This window comes from Condylura cristata, unplaced genomic scaffold (genome assembly GCF_000260355.1).
Source record: "Condylura cristata isolate star-nosed mole 26May11 unplaced genomic scaffold, ConCri1.0 scaffold00006, whole genome shotgun sequence".
In the NCBI taxonomy this organism is placed as follows: Eukaryota; Metazoa; Chordata; class Mammalia; order Eulipotyphla; family Talpidae; genus Condylura; species Condylura cristata.
The window spans coordinates 10,307,087-10,325,112 of NW_004567107.1; positions in this window are offsets into that span (position 1 = coordinate 10,307,087).

An 18,026-nucleotide genomic window follows, 5' to 3' on the forward strand; every position below is an offset into this window, starting at 1 on the left:
AGGAGAAAATATTTGAATTATCTGTTTGAAAAGTTGTTACTGCTTTGTAGGCAATGGAGACATACGTGGAAAGAAAAGACTAGAGAGCCATTGCAGTAGTTCAGGGACAGGAATAGATGGGTTTGGAATACAACTGTCATGGAAGTAGAGAGAAGGGCCCATACTTTGTATGTACTTTGTACCCAAAACAAAACAAATTTGTTGAAAAGAGTAGATAGCATTTGACCCTCCCTGGTGGTGCAGTGGCTTAAAGTGCAGTACTGTAAAGCTAGCAACAGCCTCTTTAGTTAGTTCAATCCCCAGCCATGGGGTGACCCACATGGTGTGGCAGATCTCTCCTGGCCCGCCCACCACTCCCCTCAGCACTGCACTTCATTGATCTGCCTGTTCTGCTCCCCACACTGCCTCTGGTGAATCCTCTCACAACTCCTGCACTTCTGGCCTGTACCCCAGTTCTGTATGCATAAATAAAAAAAATATTAAAAAAAAAAGAGTAGATAGCATTTGGAAGAAAGTAAAGAATGGAAGTGGAATCTAAGATTTTCATCCATGTACTGGAAAGAATGGTAGCTACTGCCTGTTAGGATGAGGAAGATAATAGAGGGGTAGGTTTAGGGAGGCAGTGTTAGGGCATCTAGAATTTGTCTTGTGACATGGTAAGTGTGAGATACTCAACCATCAAGAGGTTATGAATAGTAACAGTTTAGCTACCAAAGGCTGGGTTTTAGGAGCGAGACCAGGGAGAAGTGTGAACATGGGCATCATCAGGCTAGAGATGGTCCTGGCAGCCATGATACAGGATGAGAGTCAGATGGAAAGTGAGTGTTGTTCAGGAAATGAAGTTCTGGAGAAGACTAGAATAGTTGACAGAGACTTGAGGATAAGTAAAGAACTTGATTAAGGAAATTAATAATCAAAAGAAAAACAACAGACAATAATATCCTTGGACCCAACCAGAAGAGAGTGTATTACTGAGGGTTCTTTGGAGAAACACAACCAATGGGATAAATATATCTTTAGAAATACATTTTATCATAAGGAATTCACTCATGTAATTACAGAGGCTGACAAGTCCCATGATCTGCAGTTGGCAAGATGGAGATTCAGAAGAGTTGACTCTGTAAATGCTAGTCTTTAGGCCAGCAGGCTTGAGACCAGGGAGGAGCTGATGCTTGAGTTTGAAAGCAGAAAAAGAAAACCTGGTGTTCTAGCTGAAAGGCAATCAGGCAGAAGAAATTGTCCCTTAACCTAGCCCTTTCATTTTAGCCAAGTCTTCAACTGCTTGGACGAAGCCCACCTACATTCGAGAGGGCAGTCTGCTTGATTCTACTGATTCTAGAGATGTTCTCAGTCAGAAACATCCTGACAGACACACCCAGAATGTAGATAGCTGGATACTCCACTGACTTATCACAGGAAGTAATTTGAGAGAATGGGAGCTTGTACTGAGGATTGTCATTAGCTGTAGCAACATAGAGGTCATGGTTCATATGAACAAGAACAGTTTTGGTGAAATGGTGGTGATAAAGAGCTTGATTCTAGTCTGGTTCATGACAGTAGGTACTGGAGTATTCCTGTAACATAGTGGGAATGATCCAGAAGAGTAGACACACTAAAATAGAGTTGCCTTTGTTAAAGTGACGACTTTTAGCATATCAGAGAGATAGGGGTCCATGCCTCAAGTGGGAGCAGGACAAGTTCATTCATGGTAGCAGGAGGGGTACAGAGTCAGGTACAGAAAGATTAGTAGATATGGTGATGAAGAAAGTAGAAAATGTCTAGGGGTATGTCCTCCTTGAAATAGGAGGTAACTTGAAACTGGATGAGAAGTAGGTGTTGAGATTTTAGGAGAGAATAAGTCCATGAAAAACGTTGTCTGGGGTGATATTAAAGAGATTGGGTTAAGGAAATATACTGGGAATGGCCAGTAGACTAAAGGGCACTTAAGGTTAGTGGTCATGTCACGAATTTAAAGTGAGATAGAACTATTGCGGTTATATGTTTTTTTTTTTTTTCCTGGGGGTACAGGGGAGAATGAGGAGGAAAGTCTAATTTAACTAGGGTTGTGATTTTGCCAAGTGTGATGAAGGGAGAGAGGAGCATGGGAGTTGAAATACAGGTAAAGTGACAGTTACAAGTATGGAATCTAGAAGTGAAGTTGGCTGAGGCAAAATTAAAAAAAAGCCAGCACAGTGAAAATCACAGAATCGATGAATTTTTGGTGATGGTGGAGCCAAAGGATTTTAGGCCTTTGGGAACAACGTATCATGGACAAGGAAGGTAAGTAGGTATGTGTAGGAGTGTGGGATTCCTGCAATTGAAATCATGAGATATTGAAGTTGTTTGTAATATTGGGTCAAGATGACTCAAGTGAGTCAGAGGACATGGAACACTGAAAAGATAAAGAGACAAAGAACTTAGAAGTGTACATATATATGTACATATTACCTAAGTAGTTCTATCTCACTTTAAATTCATGACATGGCCACAACCTTAATTTCCCTTTAGTTTGCTGGCCATTCCCAGTACATTTCCCTAACCCAATCTCTTTCATATCACCCAGACAACGTGGTCAACAGGACATATAGAGAGGTTCAATATTAGGCATCAAATCATGAGATCAAATCAAAACAATGATATAGTGCTAGTTTTGCTATAATAAGAAAAGACAGTAATAAGTTTTGGAGAGGATGGAACCCTTAGTCATTGCTCATGGGAATGTAAAATAGATCAATCATGGTGGAAACCAGCTTGGCAGATACTCATGTTGTGAATTACAGAATTACCTTGTGACATAGCAGTTCTACCCCTGGATAGAAATATACAAGATAAATTAAAAAAGAAAACTCATCTCTGTATAAAAAAGGCTGTACACAAATGTGAATAACAACATTCATTCATAATAGTCAAAAAGTAGAAACAACCCAGGTGTTCATCCACTGAATGAAAGCAAAAGTAGTATTAAATAATGTCCATAAAATGGAATGCCATTAAACAAACAAACAAAAAAATACAAACACATGCTGCAACATGGATTAACTTTGAAAACTTGCTGTGTGAAAAAACGTCACCTACAGAAAGTCAGGTTATTTAATGCCATTTATATGAGATGTCTACAATAGGCAAATCTGTAGAGATAGAAAGGAGATTAGTGATTGCCTCGGGCTGGGAAGAGTTTGGGGAAATAGTGACTACTGATGGATGTTGGGTTTCTTTTTGGAGAAATGAAAATGCTCTAAAATTAGATTGTGGTGATATTTGCACAACTCTAAATATAATAAAAACCATCAAGTTTTACTTTTCACATGAATGAATTTATGGTATATGAATACCATCTCAATACAGATGTCATAAAAGAGGATAATACTATGAATGATGGAGAGAGTGACAGTGACCTACAAACTAAGAACTTTGAGGAATGGGCGCTGGCGAGTTTAGGATTTATGGATGATGGGAACAGGAGTGGCAGAGGTGGCATATAATCTGATGGCATCAACTTCATTTCTTGTGTGGTTGTATGTGTGCATGTGGCCATGCATGTGTGTGTAGGCAGAAAGATGATTTAGGAAAGCTAACAAAGAAATAAGACCATCAACCTTAGCTTCTTCAGGAACAGCAGAAGAGAGAGCTCTTAGAGCAATTTCCTTAAGGGTCTACTGGATATCAGGTAGACAAAGGCCATGGAAGGAACCTTAAGCAGAATGGTTGAAGATACAGGAGATCTTGCAGATGGAAGACTCTTTGTTGCAGAGGACTTTGAGTAAGGTTTGGGGATGAGGGGGAAGAGGAGTGGTATTTGGGGATAGCTACAGTAGTATAAGAATAAGTATGGGTATGACAAATGACTTCGACATCCTGGTCTTTGGTGATCGATACAGATGGTGACGCTGTGCATGAGAGGCTCATGCTGAAGGTCCTCAAGGCAGACTGTTGTCACAAGGAGTCTGAGTATTGACAGGAAGTAATCATTTTTCCTTATCACCCTTTTTAATGATGGTTTCAAGCTAAAGGGTGGTCTTAGCAGGAAACAAGTTATTTATAATTCATAAATTCAGCCTGTTTTGATAAGGAAAACATAGATGTTAGAAATGGGACAGATTTTATGCAATACTCTAAGGGAGACCATTAGCACTCTAGTCATGTAAATGGTGCCTCAGGGACTTGGGGATCACAGTTGCCCTCCAAGAAGAGTGTACTGCACTTTTTGTGTAGTTTTGGGAAAGTCATTTACTATAAAACAGGGGTGGGGATTCTCATTGCCTATCTCTGTCTTATATTTTTCTCTTGCTTAAAATATATGAGGTTGTCTGTTGGTGCCTTGACTTCTTAAGAACAGCAAAATGGAAATACCAGGAGGAATATAAGTGCCATTTGTTTCCTTTGAGTCCAATTCAATGTAGGCCTCCCTTCTGCAGCCTTCCAGGCTTGGATCCATTGTATTCTCCTGGGTGGGATTCCTGAAGAAGCAGAGGGCAGTTGCAGGCCTTCGTGAGGGAAATTACTGTTGCCCAAGGAAACAGCAGAGATAGAAGACGATTGCTTCAATCAGAAACTAGAAAAAAAGCCCAAACACTCTCACATCTTCTGATGCCACAGTTACTTTAGGGATTGGCAGATGTGTTGATGAGGAATAGGCCTATTAGGTCAAATTGCGCGGCCATTCTGAACAGTCACGGAAAGGAAAACAAAGGGAGCAGCCGCAGCCCTGATGGTCAGATCCCTGTTGTGTATGTCTGGCACAGTACTATGCATTTACATGTTTTTTTTTTTTTCTTTATAATAAACTGGGAGATGGTACTGGTATATCTATTACAATTTCCAGGCTCCTGGGAGCTTGTATAACACTTGCTTGTTTTACTCTTGTTAGTAATGGAGGAGGTAGACTTGAACTGGTTTTGTTCCAGTGTCCATGTATTCAGTCACCACAAAAAACTTACCTCCTCTCATAAGTAGGGTCACCAGTTCCATTCAGTTCTGCAAGGGCTGTATTGTGTCCATACTGTGATAAAGAAATGGATGAAGGAGACTCACAGTTGGGAGGCCCACCTATAAGCAGGTTCTATTGTTCTTACAAAACTTAAAATGTTCTTCTTTATTGAGGTATAATTGGAAAGAAAATTGTATCTATTTCAAGTGTATAACTTAGTGTTTTAATAAATGTCAACATTGTGAAACAGCAGTTAAGCTAATCAACATATTTATCACTTTGTTTAAAGTACATCTCTGATTCATGGCAGGAATAGGATGGTTTAATACTCTTGAGTCCTATGTTTGAGCTACCTTCTTTGGTATCATTTACAATTGGCTCCCAGATATTTGTTTCTGTCTGTCTGTCTGTCTGTCTGTCTGTCTGTCTGTCTGTCTGTCTGTCTGTCTGTCTGTCTATCTATCTATCTATCTATCTATCTATCTATCTATCTATCTATCTATCTATCTATCTATCTATCATCTATCATAGTTATCCCCAACTAAGAGGGCAATTGGAAGGACCAAACTGCCTACAAGTAGATGTGAAAAGGTTTTATAAACTGCAAAGCGTTGTTAGTATGCTATTATTTACTGTTATTAGTTCTGTGGTTATTATTACAGTTATAAAATACAGCTGCTCATCTGTGAAGGATGCTCACTGACCCAAAGCATGTGGGGTCTCTGGAGTGCCTGGTAGACAAGATTTTGCCTTCCGAATCCATTTCCTGCTGATATCACAATTCCGATTCAGCACAAATAAAAAGAAAATACTGATAAAGTGATGTGATGTTGACTTGAGCTCCATTAAAGTCACCGAGGGCTAGTGTCAAGGGAAGAGTGATCTTCCCACTGAAAGCAGGTGGGGAAATGAGATTGCAGGTGGCTGACTTGCAGCTCTGTCATGCATGGCGACTCCTTTATAGCCTTGGAAATTCCCTGGTATAGAAAACACCAATGACCGATTGGAGACATAGGTACTATACATTTTGGAGCTGAGCAGGAAATTGTAGAGATAATAATAGAGAAAAATTGGAGAATGGAGGTGAAGGGGGCTTTAATGGATGATATAAATGCTTCTGAGCTGTGGGATTCACATACAGTTTCTAGTGATGGTGCTCTGAATTCAAATCCTAGTTTGTCCACTTTGATTTGGTAGGTTAATTACCTCCTTTGACCTTAATTTGCAACTTTTTAAAAAGATTACACGAGACCCTACCCTGTAAGGTTGCTGGAAGGACAAAATATGTGTAAAGTTACTAATACTGAGTTATTAATACTCAGTAAATGTTTGCCACCATTAAGTCATGTGGTCAGCCAGATGGATTCTCCCACTGTGAAAGCAAGCAAAGTGGTATTGTCAGTTGCCTTGAGTACTTTTCCAAAACAAATGTGGAAGGATAATAAAGAAAATGGGAATGTGTAGGCAGGCTGGTCCTATCTGGGTGTATTGAAAAGACCAAAGGTTTGAAATCAAACAAGCCTATGTTTGAATCATGAAGCAAGTCATTTAACCTCTTAGATCCCCATTCTTTTCATAAACAAAAAGGAAGTGTTAGCACCCTCTCTTAGAATTTGAGCAAATTAAACTTCTGATCCTTCTTTAATTCCTGGCATACAAAGAGATTCACCTTGGGTGGGAAAACAGGAATAAAATTTAGGGGTCTACTATGCCAATTGTGAAGTTTGACAGAGACAGTATGGGTGAAATGCCTGGCTTATGGTAGGTGCTCAGGTAGAGGTATCGGTGCATCAAGGATGAAATTTCAGCAAGAGGCTGAACATCTTGGTTGGTAATGATGGGCGCATAATGGCTCATATGCTGTCATCTACGTTGGGTCGTGATTGTATGTGTATACTTATAGTAGTTTTTAAAATAATTCCAATGATTTAATTTTTAAACAACTTTATAATTTCTTACTGCAGTAACGTGGGTCTACAACAGTGTATGTGACTTAGGGGACAAGATTCACACGTCCTCAGGTGGATGTCACCACCCCACACCTACCACTTTTTTCTTGCTTATTTAATAATATTTTTCAATTATATAAAACATGAACAAGATCCTGAGGTTCAAACTGCAAAACAAAACACATCAGAAATTTTTAGCTTTTATTCTTATTCTTTCTACCACCTCTCTTGCTTTTTTCCTAGTACACCTTACTGTTTCTTTTAATTAATTTTTGGTGTATCCTTCCACTGTTCCTTCTCGAAAAAATTAGTGTGTGTGTACAAGTATTCCCAAAAGGTACCCAAGAAGATGTAACACACTTATTCGGTCCTTTCAACCCCCACAATGGTCTTGCTTTTGCAAAATGTAGGGAAATAGATAGCCTTGTGCAGAAGTCACGTCATTTTATTTTTCTGTGAGTGTATCTTAGGAATATATTTCTCTAAGTGGGATTTCTGGATCAAAGGGTAAGTGCACGTCTAATTTGCTAATTAATGATTTGCTAACATCAAATTCCTCGTGGTGGTGTGGTTGTGCATTTCCATTAGCTATGTATGATAGTGGTCGTTTCTTACACCCTTAACCACAGAGTATGTTGTCACAGTGTTCTGTTTTTGCCAAGGTTGGAAATTACACATTGGTGTAGTCTTAGAAGGTATTTTATTATGTGTATAATCCCTTCAAATGATTAAGGGTAGTACTTTTTCTGTGAAATGTTTCTCATATCATTTGCCTATTTTTCTCTAAGGTTTTTGGACCTTATTGCTTATTTTTTAGAAGCTCTTTAACTAATAGCAGTGTTTGCCCTTTACATGGGTGTAAGGTGCTTTTGTCTTGTTTTCTTTCTTCACTCCTCACTCCCTTCCTTTCTCGACTTTATTTATACCATGTACATTGATTATAATTAGGTATATCAATATTTTTTCTTTTTCACTTCTAGATTGTGAATCACAGGAAGATGTGCTTTACCCTTTTCTAGATACTAAAGGAATTCATCACATTTTGTTTTAATTATAGTACATTTTATTGTAGCAGTCTGATATTTGACATTTAAAAAATTCTTATGGTCTATAGTGCATGTCATCTTTTGACGTATAACATTTTGTTATTCATTCTAAATATTTAAAAATATTATTTAATTTTTGATCGACAGGTTATTAAAAGGTAGTCTGTTTGGTAACCAATTCTTTAAATTTTTTGAGATTCTATTAATGGATTAGGTGGCTGTTTTTGTAACTGTTCAGTATACACTTAAATTAATATCCATTTGTTGCTGAACAGTTCTGTTTATGACCAAATTGGTGTGCTGCTGAAGAGTTCTGTTTATGGCCAAATTGGTGTGTTCACACTTTTTTTGTTACAAAAGGAAAAAGTTGATCTCAATTGTGCTTGTAGTGCTCTGAGATCAGGCAGCATCTGACTGGTTAGTTGTGGTTGAACATACTACTTGGCAAATGGATAGAATTCCAAATACAAAGCATAACACTCAAACTGTGTAGATAGCAAATCCAACTGTTTCTAAGTTGTATGAATAGATGTGTATGAATTCCCACATCTTTGTTACCCAAAATATACCTATAATGTTGCACATCCCACCCACCAAGTGCGGTCTACCAGAAGAGAGTTTGAGGGCCTTCTTTTTGGCCCCTGCTTGAAATAGCATTTCCTCATACTGCTTTCCCATCACACCAACTTGTTCTCTTCAGGGCCCAGGGCAAGGACAGAGATTGTCTTTAATTCTAATTGAGGGCTTCAATTCTGGGACAGCACACATATTGCAGGTGACACCTACTGTCTCTTCCAAGGCCACATTTCGAAGGGTTTTCTAACAAGGCAACAACCAGATTTGAATATGGTGACATTAGACCTTGTCAGACAAAAACATCAATATTGGTGCATAATTAATGCTTGGAGCTTATCCGACATGGACAGAGCAGGCCCAGAGTGCTTTCAAAAATCAATTTGCTACCTGAATTACAAACATCATAGATAGAACCTGACAGACTGATGCTGTTAGAACAAGGGGGCATTTAAAGAAACATCTGAGCAAATCAAAGATTTGATCTCTCCTTCACTCTTGATAGCGGAAGAGATTGCATAGGCTTCCAAAAAAAGAAGTAACATTTATTAATGATCCATGACAATTGAATGAAATGAGGGCTGTGATACTAAAATTCAAGGGGGGGGGGAAGCTAGGACGTGATCAACATTACACTGCTAGTAAGTGACACAGAGGAATTTGAATGCAAATACGACCTCTAAATCAGTTTTCTCTCTCTCCCTTCTTCTCTGAGTCCACAGCATATCCATATTCCTTCTGTCTCCATCCTTTTAGTGTAATGCTTGAAAACCGTGATATAAAAATGGCAGGTGTATCTGCAGAAAAGTAGTGGTGACCCTGAATGTCTGTAAGATTATTCACAAACCCTACTTAAAAAAACCAAAAAACATGCCCTCCCTGGTGGCACAGCGGGTTAAAGCACAGCTCGATCCCCGCCTGCCCCGGAGGAGATCCACATGGCAAGGCAGACTTCTCCTGACCCGCCCGCTGCTCCCCTCAGCAGTGTACTCCATCGATCTGCCTGTTCTGCTCCCCTCCGGCTCTGGTGAATCCTCTCACCCTCCACATCTCTGGCCTGTACCCCAGTTCTGTACGAATAAATAAATAAATCTTTAAAAACAAAACAAAACAAAACAAAAACTGTAATTACAAATAATGTTCCTACTTCATTACACCATATAACCAATATGTGCAATCATGGCTACTGAAGAATAAACTTATTTTGTGTGGATACATGTATATAGACTTGGAAATAGGTGGAATACAACTTCTCTCATGGTACAGCTACATATACATACATATCCAGATAGAGATATAGATATATCCAGGCAGAGATACAGACGTATACACCTTTGAAATTGGAATGCAGCATGAAATGGGGACCTATCGCTCCATAGTGAGATTTTGTTTTAATGCACTCATGGACTCTGCAGTGCTAATAGGTACTGTTTAACTGTGTGAACGAAGATTTTTTCCAATACTATGTGACTGAATCAAAATACCAATATATATTTGATAGTCAAGCTAACTCTTATCCCAGACTCCTGAGTTATTGTCTTATCAGGCCAGCCTCATTATTTTTAAAGATGAATTTTAAGAAAGTAGATTAGATACATTTTTAAAAAAAGATTTGTTTATTTATGCATACAGAACTGGGATACAGGCCAGGAATGGTGAGAGGATTCTCCAGCGTTATAGTGGAGAGTAGAACAGGCACATCAACCAAGTATACTGCTGAGGGGAGCAGCAGGCAGGTCAGGAGAGGTCTGCTGTGCCATGTGGGTCACTTCTGGGGCAGGGATTGAACTTGCGCTGAAGTGGCTGTGGCTTGCCACCAGGGAGGGCCAGATGCATTTTTTTTAAAAGATTTATTTATTTATCTGTGCATATAGATCAGGGGTACAGGCCAGACGTGCAGGGGAGGCTAGAGGATTCACCAAAGACAGAGTGGGGAGCAGAACAGGTAGATCCATGAAATACACTGCTGAGGGAAACAGCGGGCAGGTCAGGAGAGGTCTGTCGCGCCATGTGGGTCACCTTGGGGCAGGCGGGGATCCAATTCATGTTGAAGTGGCTTTCAATTTTTTTTTTTTAGGTTTATTTATTTGTGCATACAGAACTGGGGTACAGGCCAGAGGCTCAGGGGTGGGGAGAGGCTTCACCAGAGACAGAGCAGGGAGCAGAACAGGCAGATGGACGAAGTATACTGCTGAGGGGAGCAGCGGGCGGGTCAGGAGAGGTCTGCCGCGCCATGTGGTCACCTCCGGGGCAGGCAGGAATGAACTCATGCAGAAGTGGCTTTAGCTTCTTAGTGCTGTGCTTTAACCTGCTGCACCACCAGGGAGGGCCGGCTTTCTATTCTTAGTGCTGTGCTTTAATACGCTGCACCACCAGGGAGGGCCCCAGATGCATGTTTTTAAGATATGCTTTTACCAGTGTTTCATATTAGTCTTCATATTAGGTTTCATATTAGGTTTTTAAGATATGCTTTTACCAGTGTTTCATATTAGGTTTTTACCAGTGTTTCATATTAGGTTCTCCGTTTTTAAACACGGGGGTCTATTATTCAAGAAATCTGAAAATCATGGAATAAAGGAATTGGGACATCTACATGCTCTCTTTCCTTTGGTCTCAAAGATTCCAGCTAATTCTATGACTTAAAAGTAAGGATAATATTAGCTATAATACCATCGGTGTCTAAGGTGGATTTTGTACATAAAATTTCATCTTCTTTCAAGGCCTGATTAAAAGACAACCTCTTGTTGAAATTTTTTCCCCACACCACAGGTTTTCTACAATGTGGAAATGGTGCTGGGAAGCGGGGTTGCAGTTGACATTGGGAGCTCAGGTGTGGCACAGCCGTTGCCACGGGCACATGGGGTTAGGTCTGCACTCCTTCCCACCCAATACCTCCTCCTGGTTTCCACTTCCATTTCTCTCTTCATTGCAGTCTTTGGCTTTGACACATTTTCGTCTTCCTGACTGCACTCTTTCCCCCTGTCAACCACACTTGCTTCCTGTCCGGTCACAATGTGTGGGCTTCTCCACCTCAGTGTCCGTGGTGCCTTGACTACGCTATGACATCAGTGGCCCCTTGGAAATCACTGCCTTTCACTCTATAACTGTCTTTGCCACTCTCCTGGACTCTGGGCTGGTTTTGTGACTCGTTTGAGCCAACAGAAAGCGACCCAAGTGCCAGAGTGCCACTCTGAGCTCGTGCTCCAAAGTCCACTTAGTCTCTTGCATGGTGGACTGGGTGCTTATCCTCTGGCCTGGACTTGAGAACATGCTACCTGGCTCCCCAGCCAGGACCAAAGGAGCCCTCAGCTGTGTCCAGCACTGCCTGACTGCCTTCAGCGTGGTGGCTGAGTCACTAGATATAGCTTCAGTTCACTCAATTATGGGGGGCTTTATTTTGAGCAAGAGTTCACCGATAGTGCAGTCCTCTATTCAGCTCCATTTCAGTCCTCAACTGAATCCTGTCACATCTTGTCATGCCATTCTCCATCTGTTCTTTCATAGGATTTAGCTCTCAGTGAAGATTTTTTTTCATCTTACATTATCTTTGCTTATATATATCTTCTCTTGTCCACTAGATGGTGGACATCTTGAAGAAGAGATGCCTGCCTAAATTGCTCTCCAACTTGCTCTGTAGACCCACGCATATTGCCTCCTGACAGTCCTGGCTGTACCCTGTTAGGTTTTGTCTCAGATTTTTGGCACAAACTCTCTATTGATGGAAACACTCCCCCCCCCACCCACCCACCCATGCTTTTCCTCTTCTCATGGCTGACTCCAAATTTTAGTCTATACCACTTCTTATAGATGCCTTCCAGGGGACTAACCCTGAATCTCGTGGTCCTTCTCAACCTTGGTGTTCTCCATCACCATGGTGATATATTCTCCTCCCATGCACAGTTATTTGCTTTCTTTATTAGTTTTCTTGTTAACCAGCAAGGTCTTTCACTAGGATATAGACTGAGTGAGCACAGGGATCATGTCTGACTTACTTTGCCCCCAGATCCATGTGCTCAGCTTGGTGCTTGGTATAGAGGAGACAGCCTCTGGGCAGTCACCGCATGGGGGAATTCCCGATGCCGCTGTATCCCCCAAAGAGCCGAGCACATTGTAGATGTTCAGGGATGTGCTGATTGACCATTTGATTGAATCATTTCATTCTCTCTCTCAAAGCCTTGTAAGGTCAATCAAACCCACAGCAATTGCTCCCTGCACAAGCGAGGTCTGGTGAGGTTAATGACTTAGCCTGAGTCACTAAGGTACAAAGTGTATGATGGAGACCAGATTTTTCTGAGCCTGGGCCTTTCCACGATCCTCCACAGTAGCTTTTGCACAGCAAACTCAGTGGAAGGTATGTTCATTTTGCAAAACAAAGAAACTGCTGTGAATGACTAAAGTCTCAATTATAATTTAATGAAAAAGAGAGTTCTTAATTCTCAGGTAAACACCACTATCCGACTAGGCTAACTCAATTGTATATAGTAGAGCCCCTCGGAGAGCCTTTAAAAGTGGATAGATGAGAATGATTTTGTAATAAGCTGAGTGATTTTTATGGGATTGGGTATCTGAAGCCAACTTTAAACCTTAACTTTCCTGCCACACCACTGCTATGGCTGTAGGGACCCAGAAAATGTGGCTCACTTAAGGTAGTTAACTGATCTTCCTTCCTGTCCTACTTACCCAAACATTTAAAGCCTGTCAGAAAGTCTATAATAATAGATCTAAAGTCATGCAGTTTGATTATTCTTGGAATATTGGGGTTGGCTGAGAAAGGAGGGCCCCATTTTTAATGACGTGGTAACCAAGGCAGCCGTAGGGGCTGGTGTAGCACTTCATTGGCCAGGACATCACTCACTGGCTGTCAGAAGGGGCATCGGGCAGGGCTTTGACAACAGTTTAATCAAATTGACACTCACCCCATCCTTTAGGTTTAATTTTGTCCCTGGAAGTCAGATGCTTAAGCAAACCAAGCAAAGTGTTTGCTCACTTTAAATGGGGTGATTCGAGGACAGGCAAGAAGATGAAGAATGAGTCACAGACAGCTCTAGTTGGAGGGGTCCTTCGCAGTCACCTAGCAGAAACAAGTCTGGACCAAAATAAAAGGGATAAATAATAATAAAACAAAAACCCAGACACAGTCTTGTTAATGTGAGAGAACTGGAGACAGGAGACAGGCACAGGTCACGCTCTCTGCACCAAGGAGGCAGTGCTGGGCTTGGAACCAGGCACCGGGAGCTGCTCCAGGGCATCCCTTCTGGCCTTGGCTAGTGGGCATGGCATGGCCAGGAGGGCCTCAGGCTCTGCATTCATAACGGGTGTGTGTAATGCCACGGAGACTCTTGGCACTCTTCTGGCTCTGGCTTCTGGCTTGGATTAAAGGAAGATAATGCAAAGCAAGGTAGCTAGTGAGACTGAGGGAATCTGATGCTAAAGGGAAGAGTGTCTCCACATCTGGATTTTGATCTCTGACTTCACCTCCCTCCGGAAGTCTTCGGAAAATCAAAACAAATATCTTGAGGTGACTCATTTAAGACCAAGGCTCAAACATTTTTAAAATAAATCCCCAAAGTAGCTCATTAATTCCCTCATACACTCTCCAACTCTCATGTCACTCTAACCTCCAGCCTGAGTAGGAATAGGGTTTGGTGAAAGAGAGAAATAAAAATCTGCCCCCTCCCTCCCCAAATAAAAGAGAGAGCAAGGATGCTCAGTCTTTTGCAGCTCGAAACAGTTCTGTGGGCGTGACAGGCGCTTTCAGGACATGCTGTCTTTCCGTGTGTCTCTCTCTTCCCCAAGACAGTGGAGGGTGAAGAGAGTTGCTGCTTTACACCGTGGTGGCAGAGGGGAGCCGACCAGTGGCCTCTGGTTTGTCTCTGGGTCAGGCAGGAGTCTCAGTCCACTTGTTTCTGGGCACGTGGTCTCTGTGCGCCTCACCTCCCACTGAGCTGGCCCTACCTGGTGTCCTCAGCATCTCCATGGCGAGGTCCTCCTGTTGGGGCCCTGGGGAGTCAGTGGTCCCCTCCATGGGTTCCTGCCTCGTTGTGATGGAGGAAAGAAGAGAAAATCCAAAGGCATCACAAGACTGACTCACACAAGCCATTGGGGATAGAAGGGTTATTAGCACAGGCATTGACACAGCTTTAGAAGCCAGGATCCTTGGATGCCAGTGCCTAGGTTACAAAGCACAAGATCCAAGCAGGTATCAGACTCTGTAGGGGCTGTCTAGAGCACTGACCCACAGGTAAGGATTTGGAAACTGAGCCCATTGTGGGATCTCCTGTCCCTTTCACATTCTACATAGTTCATTCCAAGTCCACAACAAACCCAGGATCACAAGGAGTGAGCCCCTCCCAAAGAGAAGTCTCCATCAGGGCAGAGCTGGGCCAGCAGCCCTGCCCACCTGTGCCTACACCGGTGTTCCTTTCCATCTACTCTCCCTCGGCAGGGCAGCAGCCGCCTGCCTGTCCCACAAGCCTGCTGGGACTTGTCTTCACTGACCCCCTCAGCGGAGGCCGCTCTCCTAGGGCCGCCTGCCTGCGACCATGCAGGCCTCTCTCAGCAAGCTTGTCCCTTTCTGGCAGCTCTTCCTGCCCACTTGTGCCTGTGCAAGTATCTTACTCTTCTGTCCTTTTCCCTAGTAAACCTGCTCTTTAAATATAACTAACCTCTCTGTGTCATGGAGAAACTTGCCTGGGAACTCACCTTGTGCCTTTAGAAGGGGGAGCTCTGGTGAAACCTTTCCCAGAGTGAACCCAAAGACCCCGCACTCCAGACCCACTAACTCCAAAAAGATGACATCATTTGGACCAAGCTGTGTTCAGGCAGGAAGTCGAAACAGCAGCTGAACGGCCTCAGAGTCGCTGCCTCCAGGTCTGGGGGTTTCATGGGAGTGGTGGTGTGTTTGGGCTGGCGTCTTTGGGGGGGCAGGTGAGACTTCCTGCTGGGACCCAGACCACCTCTCTACTGCTGTTTTGTCTTTTCCACATCTCTGTCTCTTACTAATACTAACACTTGCCTTCCCTCCTCCTGTGTGGTAGAAACTTGAATTATGTTGTATTCCAGGTTTGTTTTACCTACAGGACAAACAGAAGCAGCTTGATGTCAAGATTGGCTAAGTTAAGTCCTTAGTGTTGGTGGGAGCTTTAGGAATGTGGAAGCCTTTCTTCTCTAAACAAATTTTGAAGAAAACAGAAGGGTCCTAAGCTGATGATCTAAATTGAGGGGTGACTTCATTATTTCAGCAATCTTACTTCCCCCGATTCCCTGCAATGTGCTGATTCCACAGCTAGGAAACCACAGTGTTCCATGAATTGAGAAGAATAAAGTGAAAGAAGGGGAATGTGGTGTGTGGAACAAAGAGCATGTATGTAGGACTCAGGGAACCCCAGTTTGATCCTGACCTCTGGCTCACCTGGACTTTGTAGCTTCCAGCAAGTCATATAACTTTCTGGCTCTCCATTTTTTCCTTGTTCGATGAGCCAGCTGGATGAGATTATCTGGAAATGTTACCGGGAGAGGGGTACCACTGAACCCCCAAACCTACCTGCTCTAAATAGATTCTGCCATCTGCTGCATCAAGACAAAACATGTAAGACTTTAATGAAAAGGAACTTTTCATACAGTGAGTATACAATACAGAAGACAAAGAACATAATTTCTAAATCCAACACCTGAAGTTACCCATCCCCTCGTGGGCAAAAGTCCACCCAAAAGGGACTGGCCCAAAGCAAGGCCTGAAAGCCGCCACAAGACTAAAGCACCTTCTGGCCGGCACCCACAGAAAAGGGTCAGACTTGGCCAGACAAGTCTGGGAGGAAGACAGCAATGTCAAAATCAATCTAAGCACTGCCATAGTCACCTCCCCATGGGTCTCACCCACATCGCTTTCACCCAGTCCAGGGCCAAGAAACAAGCACGGTTCTCTATCACATGCTTGCTGCTCCATGTGGCTTCCTCAGGTCTCCTTCTGGCTCTCCGTCCTGCTTCCTTCCTCTCAGATTCCTTCTCTTCTCTTCTTTTTCTCTCCTCAGCACCACCCCTACTTTTGCGTGGTGGGGCAGGGAACTTGGAGCTTCCCCTTTTCCTAGGGACCCCCCAGGCACAGAAAGTTCTTTGTGTTCTGGCAGAGCCTGCTGACGCCCTGCAGAGCCTGTCCCATCCATGGCTGCCTCTCCTGGTTCCACAGAGCCGCAGCTGAGCACAGGTTTGAGTGTGCCCCAGGATGCAGGCCCGGGACCAGCAATGCTGGGGAGAAGCTCAGCCCCGCCAGCTTCCTTGCACCATCCTCAAGTAGGGTCACCTCTCCAAGCTGCAGTTTTCTGTCTGTAAACCTGGAATGTTAAAACTTACGCGATACTGTTGGTCTCCCTTGTTATGAAGGCAGGGGTTATGCGCTTTATTTTTTTAAATAATTTTTAAAAATGTATTTATACCTACAGAACTGGGGTATAGGCCAGAGGTTCAGGGGTGGTGAGAGGCTTCACCAGAGATGGAGTGGGGAGCAGAACAGGCAGATCGACGAAGTACACTGCTGAGGGGAGCAGCGGGCGGGTCAGGAGAGGTCTGCCGCGCCTTGTGGTCACCTCCGGGGCAGGCGGGAATTGAACTCATGCGGAAGTGGCTTAAACTTCTTAGTGCTGTGCTTTAACCCGCTCGCTGCGCCTCCAGGGAGGGCCAAGGGTATATGTGCTTTTATTTCCCATTGGGCCTCTCCTGCCTATCACAGTGCCTGCTGCAAATGTTCTCCCAGATGCTAGTTCACTGAATGCAGGAATGGTTGAGTATTGTATTTAAAATACATAGGCTAGAGCTTGGACTTCTAGGTGACCTTGAATCAGTGCTTCCTTTGAGTCCTCTTTTCATTCCTCCTTCCAAGATCCCTCTCTTTCTCTTCCTGCCTTCTCCTTGCTTCCTCTAGGCAAAAAACTCCCCCAGCTGACTTCAGGAAGCCCTAAGGGGGAGGAGGGGCGACCTCTGGCTACAGACCCCAGGGACGCATTCAGACCAACCTGATTTGGTGTGTGTGTGTTGGGGGGGTGGGGTGGTGGTGTTGCTGTGCACTTAGAAAGATTCACAGACTGGACTGTGCTCCAATCAGCCGGGGCTGCTGGAACCTGCCACCCAGGTAGCGAGTTGTGCTTGTGTAAAAACAGGCAGGAGCCAGAAAGGAGGGTGCTAGAACTGCCACCTCAGGGTGGGTTCTCAGCATAAACAAAGCAACATATGGTGATGGGCAGGGAGGGAGGGAGGTGTGCAGAGGGAGCAGAGAGAGGAGGCAGGGAGCAGGGGAGGGGGGCAGGGTAGTAAACTCCACCGACTTTCTGTCCAGGCTGCTGGTCCACGTTTGCATGTTTTGCAGGATTTTGGATTGGGCGTGGGGGTCCTAAATGAACTGAGCCTGACCTGCCCGTTTTATAGATGCAGATGTGGACACTCAGTAGGAGGTTGGACTGCAGCAGAGTGAGGTCAGACTGCCCTGGGTCCTGTATGCCTGAAGGCCCTGCAGCATTCTGAAGGCAGGGGTGGGGGGTG